Genomic DNA, 12,967 nt, shown 5'->3' on the forward strand with positions numbered 1-12,967 from the left:
TGAAATATTAATAGAAAGATGCTAATTGACTGTACCTTCACTATGCCCACAGCCACCTAGGTGTGATAGCCAACAAAGATGGAGGATAATTTGCATATGCAGGAGTAACGAGCTGTGTCTGACACTGCTGCTGGTTCCAGGTCACCATCGGGGTCCTGTAGGCCTGGTGGGCAGCGACTCACACCACCTGCGGAGTCCAGCCTGCCATCGATAATGGCGCAGGCCAGGCGGACAGTGCCTGATACTGCTCTCAAAGTCCAGGCCACCATCGGGGACCCAGTCGGCTTGGCAGGCAGTGCCTCATGCTGCTGTGGGGTCCAGGTTGCCATTCGGGTGCAGGCAAGCCAAGCAGAAAGTGCCTGAAGCTGCCCATGGGGTCCAGACAACCATTGGTAACCAGGCAGGCCTAGGGGGCAGCACCTGTCGCCACCTGCAGGGTCCAGGTTGCCATCGGGGGTTCAGGCAAGCTGGGCAGACAGTGCCTAATGCTTCCTGCTGGGTCCAGGCAGCCATTGGGCAGGCCTGGGGGGAAGGGCCTGACACAGTCCGCAGGGTCCAGGCAGCCACTTGGGTCTGGGCAGGCCAGGCGGGTTGAGCCTGATGCTGTCCACTAGGTCGAAGCTGCCATCGGGGACCCAGGTAGGCAGGGGTGGCCAGGGTCTCTGGAATCACTGTCTGCTGCAGGCCTCCTGTGGTCACAGGTGAAGCAGGCTGGGGTTGAACATTTTAATGAAAATGGGATGCCTGTGCCCCACCCCACCATGCTGGTACCTGGAGAGGAGAAGGCACTAGGCAGTTAGCAAGCACCAGGGCTTGGAAGGGACTGGAAGCAACCTACAGGCATGCTATCAGGAAGAGGTGTTGAACCATGATGATGCAGAGGGCTGGCTGATAAAGGCTTGAAAAGGTGCAGAGGAGGCGGCTCTTGCTGGTGCTGAGTTTGAAAAGCGCATCAGACAGCCTGATGGACTAAATAGCCTTTCTGAAGAAAGTGCATGAAGAGATGATCACCGAGCTGTAGGTGCAGATCCAGTATGCTCAGATCTCCGTGGAGATGGACATGTTCTCCAAGTCCAACCTCTCTGCAGTGCTCAAGGACATCGTCGCCCAGTAGGAGAAGCTGGCTGCCAAGGACATGCAGAATGCAGAAGAATGGTACAAAAGATGCTCACCATGCTGACCTAGAGCACTGCCAAGAACACCTACAGGGTGCGCACCACCAAGGAGGAAGTGTCTGAAAGCCACCGCCTGCTCAAGGCCAAGACCCTGGAGATCAAAGCATGCCTGGGCAGGAACTAAGCTCTGGGAAAGCAGCTACAAGAGCTGGAGGATGAGCAGAACTCTAATGTTAGTGCTATACAGGACACAATCAACGAATTAGAAAATGAGTTGAGAACTACAGAGAGTGAAATGGCATGATATCTAAAAGAATACTAGAACCTCCTCAATGTGGCTTTGGACATTGGCATTGCAGCTTACAGGAAACTCTTAGAAGGTGAGGAGACCCAGCTCAGTTTCACCAGCGTGGGAAGCATAGCCAGTGGCTACTCCCAGAGTTCCCAGGTCTTTGGTGATCTGCCTACGGTGGTTTACAGACTGGCTCCTGTTTGATGTTTGCTTGTTCATTCCCTTCTTAATACATCAGCAATGTCCAGGAGGAGCAGATCTAGGTGGAGAAGACCATTAGGAAGCCAAAGATGAGCCCGCCTCTGAAGGAGAAGCTGAAGAGGAGGAGAAGGAGAAGGAAGAGGCTGAGGAAGAGGAAGGAGAGGAAGAGGAAGAAGTGCCAAGGAAGAATTTGATGATGCAAAGGAGGAAGAATAAGGAGGTGAAGGTGAAGGAGAAGATGCCCAAGAAGCAGAGAATGAGGAGAAAGATGAAGGTGCTGGGGAGGAGCAAGCAACCAAGAAAAGACTGAGCCCTCCTTTCTATAATTATTTAGGAATACCTCCTGGAACCAGGTCAACCCTGTCGCCAACCAAGCGGTTGAGTTTCGGATACTATTTATACAATATATAACATTCTGAGGTGACTCAGGTTGGAAATTAAATGTTGTGCTATGACTTTTCTTTTTATGCAGAGTATCTGTTTGCTTGCAGTGTGGCTTCTTGGCTTGCTGCCAGCCTGTGCATGGTCCATGCTTATGAGTTCAGGATCTATGACAATGTGAATGATTCAAATGCTTATAATAAAAACACATGAATACATGAATTCACTGATGTTAATGTTAAACTTCATGGGGAAAAATAGTCCTTTGAATCTTTGGTATTTAGAAATTAAAGACCTCAAATCATGTGCAATAAACAGTAAATAAAGTTACACTGAATTTAAAAAAAAATATATTAGGGCCCAGGAAATGTTCAAAGAACTGGGGAACCATTCCCAAATGAGAAAGGGAATTCACAGGGTGTATGTTATTGCTATAAATACAGTATTTTCTACTACTTACAACTTATACAATGTAACATATTAGATGCCTTTTTATTGCATGAAGTATGTATTCTCATAGAGTAATACTGGTACATCTGTTATAGTTATGGCAGTATGTCATAGCCTATCTATATTAATAAAAAGGTAATATTCTAATTAGACCATGAGACCTTCCAGGAGTCCTTCTGGACAAGGCCATGGTGGCAGGGCCAACTGAGGCAGAGGTGGTTAGGGTGATCAGGCCAGGAGGGGAAGGCAATTGGGGGTGATCTGGCTGGTGGGGGGAGGGCAGTTGGAGGTGAGCAGGCCAGCAGAGGGAACCAGTTTGGGGTGAGCTGGATGGAAGGCGGGTGCAGTTGGGGGCAATCAGGCCAGCATGCAGAGTGGTTAGGGGTGATCAAGCAGGCAGGCAGGTGATCAGTGAGGAGCTAGCAGTCCCAGATTGCGAGAGAGTTGTCCAACTGACAGTTTAGGCCCAATCCCACAGGGGTCTCATATTGAAGAGGATGCAGGCCAGGCTGAGAGATACCCCCCTCGCCATGCACAAATTTCATGCATTGGGCCACTAGTCCTTCTAATAGAAGAGTAATATGCAGATTGACCATCACTCTAACACACAAGATGGTTGCCCCCATCTGGGCAAAGATGCTGCCTTCATGTGGACACAAGATGGCCACCGTAAGATGGCCAGCAGAGGAGGGCAGTTGTGGGCAGTCAGGACAGCAGGGGAGGGCAGTTGGGAGTAACCCAGCTTGCAGAGGAGGTTAGTTGGGGTGACAAGGCTGGCAGAGGAGGGAAGTTGGGGGCAAACAGGCTGGCAGGAGAGCAGTTAGACATCAATGAGGCTGGCATGGGAGTGGTTAGGGGATGATCAGGCTGGCAGACAGAAGCAGTTAGGGGCAATCAGGAAGCAGGGAGATGAGCAGTTGGGGGCCAGCAGTCCTGGATTGTGAGAAAGATGTCTGACTTCTCCTTTAGACCCAGTTGGACATCCCTCAAGGGGTCCTAGATTAGAGTGTGCAGGCTGGGCTAAGGGATACCCACCTCCTCGCCCCCTTGCATGAATTTTGTGTATCGGGCCTCTAGTTGGTTAATAAAATAATATAGGTTTCAAGTGTCGTATAACTCAGTAAAGCATAATTTGCACATTGCATCACCTGAACTAAAGTCACTTTTGTCACCATTTATCCCATCTTTGCCCACTTCCATCTCCCCACTTAAGCATTCACCTCATTTCATCCAACCCTGCAAGTCCCCAGCTGTCAGTTAGTTATATGTAGCTCTAATTCTGTTTCCATTTGTTAAATTATTTGTTCATTAGATTCCACAAATGAGTGAGATCATATGGCATTTATCTTTCTCTAAAGAACTTATTTCATGTAGTATGATAATCATTTCCATTCATGTTGCAAAAGATAATATTTTCTTCTTTATACACCTGAGTGGTATCCCATGGTGAAAAAGTACAATAGGTTTTTTATTCACTCATCTACTGACTGGCACTTGGGCTGTTTCTCAATCTTAGCTTTTGTAAATGGTGCCACTATGAGGAAAGGAGTGCATAAATTCTCTTTGATTAATGTTTTGGGTGTGTGGAAAGCTTGGCTTCCCCCATTGCCAGGGAAACCCTTGCCTCCCTTCTGTTCTCTGTGGTGGCAACCATCTTGGTTGGGGTTAATTTGCATACTTGTTCTGATTGGCTGGTGGGCATGGCTTCTGAGTATAGTGGAGTTATGGTTAATTTGAATATTACTCTTTATTAGGTAGGATTATTACAGCAGTGCCTTAAGCCTTTTTGCAAACCTATTTGGTGGTTATAAACTCTAGTCTTTTTAATATATTTTATTGATTTTTACAAAGAGGAAGGGAGAGAGACAGAGAGCTAGAAACGTTTATGAGAGAAAAACATCGACCAGCTGCCTCTTGCACACCCCCTACTGGGGATGTGCCTGCAACCAACATACATGCCCCTGACTGGAATCGAACTTGGGACCTTTCAGTCCGCAGACTGATGCTCTACCACTGAGCCAAGCCATTTTGGCTCTAGTCTTTTTTAAATTTTATTTTAATTTTTTAATTTATTTTTTTGGTCTTAGGAAGCTCTTTATTTCATCATCTATTTTGAATGCTAGCCTTGCTGGATTCAATATAGATGATGATACTTGCCTTGTATTAATTCATGCCATTCCTTTCTGGCCTGTAGAGTTTCTGATGAAAAATCAGTTCACATCTTTATGGGAGCTCCTTTGTATGTAATATTTTTTTTTTTTCCTCTTGCTGCCTTTAAGATTCTCTCATTGTCGTCAAGACCGGTGTGGCTCAGTGGATAGAGTGTCAGCCTGTGGACTGAACTGTCCCAGGTTTGATTCTGGTCAAGGGCATGCACCTTGGTTGAGGGCACATCCACAGTAGGGGGTGTGCAAGAGGCAGCTAATCCATGATTTTTCTCTCATCAATGTTTCTAACTCTATCCCTCTTCCTTACTCTCTGTAAAAAAATCAATAAAATATTTTTTTTTTTTTAAAAAAAAGAAGATTCTCTCATTGTCTTTAATTTTTGGCATTTTAATTGTGATGTGTCTTGGTGTGGGCTGTTTGGGTTCTTCTTGTGTGGGACTCTCTGTGCCTCTTGAACTTGTACTGACTTTTTCCTTCGCCACATTGTTTTCTGCCATTGTTTTTCAGTGATGTTCTCTACCCTTTGCTCACTTTTTTCATCTTTTGAAACTCCTCTGATATGATTATTGTCAAGTTTTCTGTTTGTTGTCCCACAGCTCCCTTAAACTGTCTTTCTGTTTTTTAATTGTTTTTGTTTGTTTGTTTGTTTATTTGTTTGTTTGTTTTCTTCTTTTGGTTCTCTGATTGAGTGATTTTTTTTTTTTTACCTTGTATTCTAACTCACTGATTTGATCCTCCACTTTTCCTAATCTGTGTATTTCTTCTAATGTGTTCTTTATTAGTGTTATGTTATTCTTCATTTCTGACTGGTCATTTTTCACAGTTTCTATATATTTCTCATGCATTGAGGGTCCTTATAATCATTTTTTCTAAACTCTATATGATAAATTTATCTCCATTTACAATAATTTAGCTCTTCTTCTTCTACTACTACTAATACTACTTTTTTTTTCTTTTCTCTTTCTTTCTTTCTTTCTTTCTTTCTTTCTTTCTTTCTTTCTTTCTTTCTTTCTTTCTTTCTTTCTTCTTTCTTTCATTCTGGGCTTGTTTTTAGTCTCCCCATTTTAGCTGCTTGTTTTAGTTTGTCTATGTAATTAGGTATATTTGCTATGATTCCCAGTGTCTGTTCTAGGGCAATTTAAGACACTATTTGTAACTGGCCTAAGTATCCTGTTTGGAGCTATCAGCATTTCACAGCTTGTGACTCCAATTGGGGCTGAGTGCCTTAAGGAAAGACCTAGATGTTAATTAATGTCTGCTTTTCCTAGCCTCAAGTCTAGAAGGAGATCAGGCAGACTTAAAGCCTCCAGAGATCCACCTCTACCTGGAGTCTGACTTTTAATCTCAATCTTAAATTTGCTTCAGGCTATAGACCACAGCAAGGTGTTGCCTTCACAGGGTGGGAGAAGAGGTTTTCCCACAGGGTGGGGCAATTGCTCCTTCCCCCCAGGCAAAAGCTGCCTGGATGGTAAATGTTCGCCCAAAAAAGATGTCTTCTGAAGTAGAAGGGAATGGATCATCCTAGGAAACCAGGTTGGCTGCCTTCCAAGTTCTAACCCCCAATTCTGGATTCTCCTCACACAAATCTAGTCCACTCTGCCCTCCTTCTGCTGGAGCCCATGGTGAGTAGCTGCACTTGAAATTTTGTGTTTTATCCTTTTAAGAGGATTTCTGCATTTCTGGTTGTCTCTCCTTGACAGATAGCAACCCCCATTGATTTTCACAGCCAGATACTATATGGGCACCTTTCTCAGTTCCAGTGCTTTGGTCTGGGGAGCTCTGCTTGAGGTTTAGACCCCAGAGTTCTCTATGGAAACCCACCATAGCTGAGATATCCCTCCAGAATTTCATCTGCTCTCTGTGAGAGCCAGGCCAGCCCTGTAGCACCTCTGCACTCTCTACCAGCCTCTATGCAGTCTCCACTTTCAGTTTTGGTTATCAAGGTTCTCTCCAGTTAGTCTTCACTTCATTATTAAGTATGTTGTTTTGTTTTGTTTTTTTTCTTTATTTTAATTGTCATTCTAGTTTAGTCTTGGGAGAGTATCAGTGTAGCTACCACTTACTCCTCCACCATTTTGTAACTCTCAGACTAATAAGTGTTTTATGGATATCAGCCCCTTAAAAGGTAAATGATATTTCAATATTTTCTCCCATTCAGTAGTTTCCCTTTTTATTTTATTGATTTTGTTCTGTGATGTATAAGGGTTTAACATTTATATGGTAGTTAACTCCTATATACAGTGAGAATACTGCATAGTTAAGTGATTTTTTTTTTTTAAATGTATTGCACAATTACTCATTATACAGCTTTCCATTCCTCTAGAACAATGAGTCTCAAAATTTAATATCTGGACAGGGATCTTAGAAAATGAAGATATTAACTAGTTTGAGGCCTGAGTTTCTTCATTTACAGCAAGTACTCAGATAAGAATATGGGTACATCTAGTCCTAGTACTATTTTTTTGAATAGCAAGGCACTATAAAATATTTGACTTAAGACTTTTTATTAACATTACATTTTATACTAATTGTAAATTCAGATTTTAATCATATAACTAAATTTAAATACTATAGCTTTCTTATGCATTTGCTGTCAATTAGTGGTTTAAAAAATATTCATATTTAAACTAGAGCCTGAAGTTGATTACCTCAGTGAAGCTAGTGTCTTAGTGAATGATGTGCTCATTCAGTATAATTCCCTGCAGATTCACCAAAGTTGAGTGTATCAATAGCCCATTCCTTTTGATTACTGAATTTAATACAACAATATATAATTTCACTGTTTCTTAATATTTAACTGTTGAAGTACCTCTGAGCTGATTAGATTTTGGTTAATACATATAAAGCTACTAAAAACATTTATGTAGAATTTTTGTGTAAACATGAGTTTTTATTTTTCTAGAATAAATGTCCAAGAGTGCAATTGTTGTCATATGATAATTGTGTGCTCAGTTTTATTAGAAACTACCAAACTATTTTTCAGAGTTTAACATTTACAAGCTGTAATATTTTATATTCCCACCAGCAGTGTATAAATAATCCATTTTCTCTGCATTCTGGGTAGCATTTGGTGTTGTCATTATTTTTTATTTGGCCATTCTGAAAGGTATGTGGTTATATCCTCTGTGGGTTAAATTTGCATTTCCCAAATGGCTGTCGAACACCTTTTTATGTGCTTATTTGCCATCTGTATAAACTCTTTAGTGAAATGTCTGTTCTTGACTTCTGTTCATTTTCTATTTGGCATTTTTTTTAGCTGTTAGATGTTGAGAGTTCTTTATATATTCTAGATATTAGTTTTTGTTTTTTGTTTTCTTTCAGATATGCAGTTTGCTAATACTTCTTTCAGTCTTTTCATATTCTTTTCATAGCTTTCCATAGAGTAAAAGTTCATAATTTTTATGAATTATGTATAATTCATCAATTTTTAACTTAGGGAACATGTGTGTATGTGTTTTTTTTTTTAATCAAGTCTAAGCACTCTTGGCTTAGCCAGAGATACCAAATATTTTTATCTATTTTTCTTTCTAAAAATTTTATAGCTTTACTTTTATATTGAAGTCTGTGATACATTTTGAATAATTTTTGTACAAATTATAAGATTTGGGTTAAAGTTTATTTATTTATTTGCATGTGCTTGTTCAATTGCCCAGAACCCCACTCATTGAAAAGCTTCCTTATTTCATTGAATCACGTTCGCTAATTTGTAAAAAAAAAAAAAAAAAAAAAAAAAAATTAGCTGAGTATATTTGTATTTTTGTATTGATCTTTTCTTGTTATATTATTTTACTTTGTTCTACGTACTAAACCTTCACCATTTAGAAAAAAATGTCATCTTTACTATGTTGAATCTTTTAATACATGGACTTGGACTTGGTTTATTCTCCTTTTATTTCAGTATTTTTGCTTTATTCTTTAATATTTTATAATTTACACATAGATACAATGTACATGATTTACTGAGTGTGTACCTCAGTATTTATTTTTAGAGTGAATATTTTTTATTTATTTTTTCAAAATATATTTTATTGATTTTCCACAGAGAGAAAGAGAGGATAGAGAGCTACCAAAGTCAGCAAAGTCGATGAGAGAGAAACATCAGCCAGCTGCCTCTTGCACACCCCCTACCGGGGATGTGCCCGCAACCAATGTACATGCCCTTGACCGGAATCGAACCTGGGACCTTTCAGTCCGCAGACAGACGCTCTACCACTGAGCCAAACAGGTTTCAGCTGCAAATAGAAAGTTTTATTTTTTTTCCTTTTCTATTATTATGGCTCTTATTTACTTATTTATTCTTCCTTAGTTTGTGTCTACAATTTCCATTATTGTGTGGAGTAAGTTTGGTGAGACAGACATCCTTGTTTTACTCTCACCTTTAAAAATATCTATATATTGTTTAAAGTATTACATATGTTTCCATTTCCCCCCATTGACTACAAGAAGGTATTATTCCATCATTCATTTTTAAGTATGTTTATCAGTAAATATTAAATATTAAGTAATATTTATTACTTAAGTACTATTATTTAAGTAATAATCCTGTAGGTTTTTTTTTTTTTTTTAATGAAGTTAAGGAGGTTTCTTTTAGTTCCTAATTTTCTGAGAACTTTTATCATGAATATGTGTTGGAGTTTGTCAAATGTTCTTTCTGTTTCAATTGATGTAGTTGTTGATATGATGGATTGTATTAATTTATTTTCAAATTTTGAAGCAACCTTGCATAACTATCTTTGTTATGCTGGATAATTAGTTTTATATATATTTTTTACATTTGGGTTGTTTATATTTTGTGTTTAATTTCATAAAATATATTGGCTAGCATTTTCCCTTCTTCTCCTTCTACTTCTCCTCCTTTTCTTCTTCTTCTAATATTTTCTTTGTCTTATTTTGTATCCATAAAATACTAGCATCATACAATTATTTGGAAACAGATTTTTGTCTACCATATTCTGGAAACTATGCTATAAAAATTCATGTTGATTCTTCTTTTTTGCATTTTAGTTTGGAAAAATTCTATCAATACTTCCCCATTTTTAAATTCACCAATTTGTTCTTTGGCTTTTGCAGTCTATTGAGTCCATCAAGGGCAGTCTTAATTTCTGTTATAGTGTCTGATTCCTAAATTCCCTTTTCACACTTTCTTAGAGTTTCCATTTTTCTGCTTTCATTAACTATCTGTTATTTTATCTTTAATACTCACCTGAGTAATAATAATAATGTGTTATTATTATTATTATTATAGAGAAAGAGGAAGAAATATTAGAGAGAAACATTGATTGGTTACCTCCTATACACACCAGGTCCTGGATCAAACCCCCAACCTCGATATGTGCCCTAAACAGGAATCAAACCCACAACCCTTTTATGTATGGAACGATGCTCCAAACAAATGAGCAATCCATCCAGGGCTATTCATCTATTCTTATTTGCTAAGTACTTTTTCATTACAGCTCTTGACATATTTAATAACTTTTAAAACCTTATTTAGTAACTAGAGGCCCAGTACATGAAATTCGTGTACAGGGATGGGTGTCTCTCAGGCAAGCCCGCACCCCCTCCAATAGGAGACGCTTGAGGGATGTCTGACTGCTTGTTTAGACCTGATCCCAGGATGAGACCTAAACAGGCAATTGGACATCCCTCTCACAATCCAGGGCTGCAGTCTCCCAAATGATTGCTTTCTGGCCTTCCTGATTGCCCCTAATTGCTTCTGCCTGCCAGACTGATCACCCCCTAACCACTCCCCTGCCAGCCTGATTGATGCCTAACTGCTCCCCTGACAGCCTGATTGCCTCTAACTGCCCTTCCCTCCAGGCCTGGTTGCCCCCAACTTTCCTTCTCTGCAAGCCAGGTCACCTCTAACTGTCCTCCCCTGCAGGCTAGATCACTCCCAACTGCCCTCCCCTGCTGGCCATTTTGTGGCAGCCATCTTGTGTTCACATGGGGACAGCCATCTTTGACCACATGAAGGCAGCCATATTGAAGGTTGGAGTAACAGTCAATTTGCATATTACTCTTTTATTAGGTAGGATTAGATAGGATAGAGGCCAGGTGCACTGGTGGGGGCCAGCTGGTTTTCCCTGAAGGGTGTCCTGGATCAGCGTGTGGAGCATGGGGCCTGTAGTGATTTTCAGGCCAGCCATGCCCCCAGGCAACCCAAGTGGAGGCCCTGGTCTGTGGGATTTATTTGTTTTCTATAATTGAAACTTTGTAGCCTTGAGCAAAAGCCCAGGCAAGCCACGGAGGCGAGAAGCTTGGCTTCCTCCATTGCCTGAGCACCCAAGCCTCCAGCTTGCTCCAGGTCTGTGGCTGCTGCCATATTTGTTGGGATTTATTTATCTTCTATCATTGAAACTTTATAGCCTTGAGCAGAGGCCAGGGTTAGCCAGGAAGCTTGCAAGGTTAATTTTCAAATTCTCTCTGATTGACTGGTGAATGTAGTGGAGTAATGTTCAATTTGCATGTTTTTCTTTTGTTAGTGTAGATATATAACTTTGAAGGTAAAATTTTATATTACCTTGCAATTATAGTAATGACTCCAATTTAGTTATAGTTATATGTAAGGCTAATTGGAATGTAGACCTAAAGATCTACTGTGTTGCTAATTATAATAAAATACAGTATCTATGATTAGGTATTTGTAACTTTCTGTTCTGATATGTTCTCCCTCGCAAAGATAATGCACTTAGTTTTTTATTTATTCTTATCACAAAATATAAATAATCAAAAATATTTGAAATGGTTCATTGAGCTTAGAAAACAAAAAATATTTCCCAGTTGTGCATTATGATGTACTCAGGTCAACATCTATTAAAATGGGCTAAAAATAGCCCCTAAATGATATCATGTCTTGATGGAGATAAAGCCATTCCAATAATGAATGGAAAAGTGATTACTTAATAGCAATTAGTTCCATTTGCCTGGAAAGTAATATCAATACACAAGTATACTTGTAGTATATTAAGCAACTTGATTCAGCTTATGGTTTTCAATTCTAAGGTGTAGGAAAATATTGCGGGAAACTGAAGCAAGCCCTAGAGTTTTTGAGCTGGGATAAACCATAAATACAGATCTTTCAGGTTGTTGAGTTTTTCAGTGTATGATAAATGAACAGAGTCAAAAGTGACTGCAGGTAAGGATATGGGTTGGAAAGCTATTAAAATATCCCAGGTAATAATGACCTGAACTCTGATAGCATCATAAGAATAAAAAGGTGATCCAAGGCAGTGATTCTACTTCTAAGGATCCCAAAGCACCAGTTAAAAATATAGGTGTGCACATATACTATATATATCATTATTTACAATAGCTACAATCTGGAAACAGCCCAAGTCCTCCTCAGTAAATGAGTGGATAAAAAAGCTGTGGTGGATTTACATAGTGAGATACTATGTGGTCATAAGAAAGAAAGAAATCTTACCTTTTGTAACTGCATTAATGGACCTGGAGAACTTATACTAAGAGAAATAACAAGTCAAAGAAAGATACATATTTATGATCTCAGGTGTATGCAGAATACAATGAACAAAACAAACTGATGAACAAATTAGAAGCATGGATATATGAGATAGTCTTACAGCTGTCTGAGGGGAGAAGGGGGGGACTGGATGAAAGAAGATGAAGGGATTAATCAAAAATCATATGCATAACTCATTGACACAGATGTAGAGTGGTGATAGCCAGAGGGATGGGACATAGGGCTGGGTGGAGGGGTAAAAGGGGAGTTGGGGACATCTCTGATAGAATCAATAATAAAAATGAAGAAAAAATCAGATAATACATCTCATACTTCAGCCACATTACTGTCTATCCTGCTAAATGCATGTCTGCTCTTTTTTTTTTTAATTGACTGATTTGAGAAAAAGAAAGAGAGAGAAGCATTTATTTGTTGCCCCACTCATTTATGAATCCATTGATTGATTCTTGTATGTGCCCTGACCAGGGATCAATCCCACAATATTGGTATAGTGGGATGATGCTCTAACCAACTGAGTGACCCATCCAGAGGTGTTTGTTATTTTCTGTACAACTTTGTCTAAAGGCAGATTTAAAGTTAACATCCCACTTTTGATCACTGTCTCTTCTTTCATTTAATTATTTGGAACTTACCTTTCATTTCTCCATTTCTGTGCATGTTAGCATTTGTGTAACATAAATTGAATAGCAGGATTTTACAGCATCATAAGAATGTGCCACAAGCCAAACAGCAGAATTTGTAATGATAGCGATAAAATGAATTGTCATTTTAAATCTCCTAATACGGTGTATAGGAGAGCTGGATTTTATTTGCAAATTTTGTGGGAATGCCTGTCATGTCTAAATTCATTTTGCATTGTACATTTAATCAGATTTATCAG

The 12,967-nt window shown here is 39.6% G+C and overlaps 1 pseudogene; it reads left to right on the forward strand.

Moving 5' to 3' along the window:
• Positions 1 to 213: 213 nt before the first annotated feature.
• Positions 214 to 2,019, forward strand: LOC118722964 (annotated as a pseudogene).
• Positions 2,020 to 12,967: the final 10,948 nt, after the last annotated feature.

Source organism: Pipistrellus kuhlii, unplaced genomic scaffold (assembly GCF_014108245.1).
Source record: "Pipistrellus kuhlii isolate mPipKuh1 unplaced genomic scaffold, mPipKuh1.p scaffold_m20_p_2, whole genome shotgun sequence".
NCBI lineage: Eukaryota > Metazoa > Chordata > Mammalia > Chiroptera > Vespertilionidae > Pipistrellus > Pipistrellus kuhlii.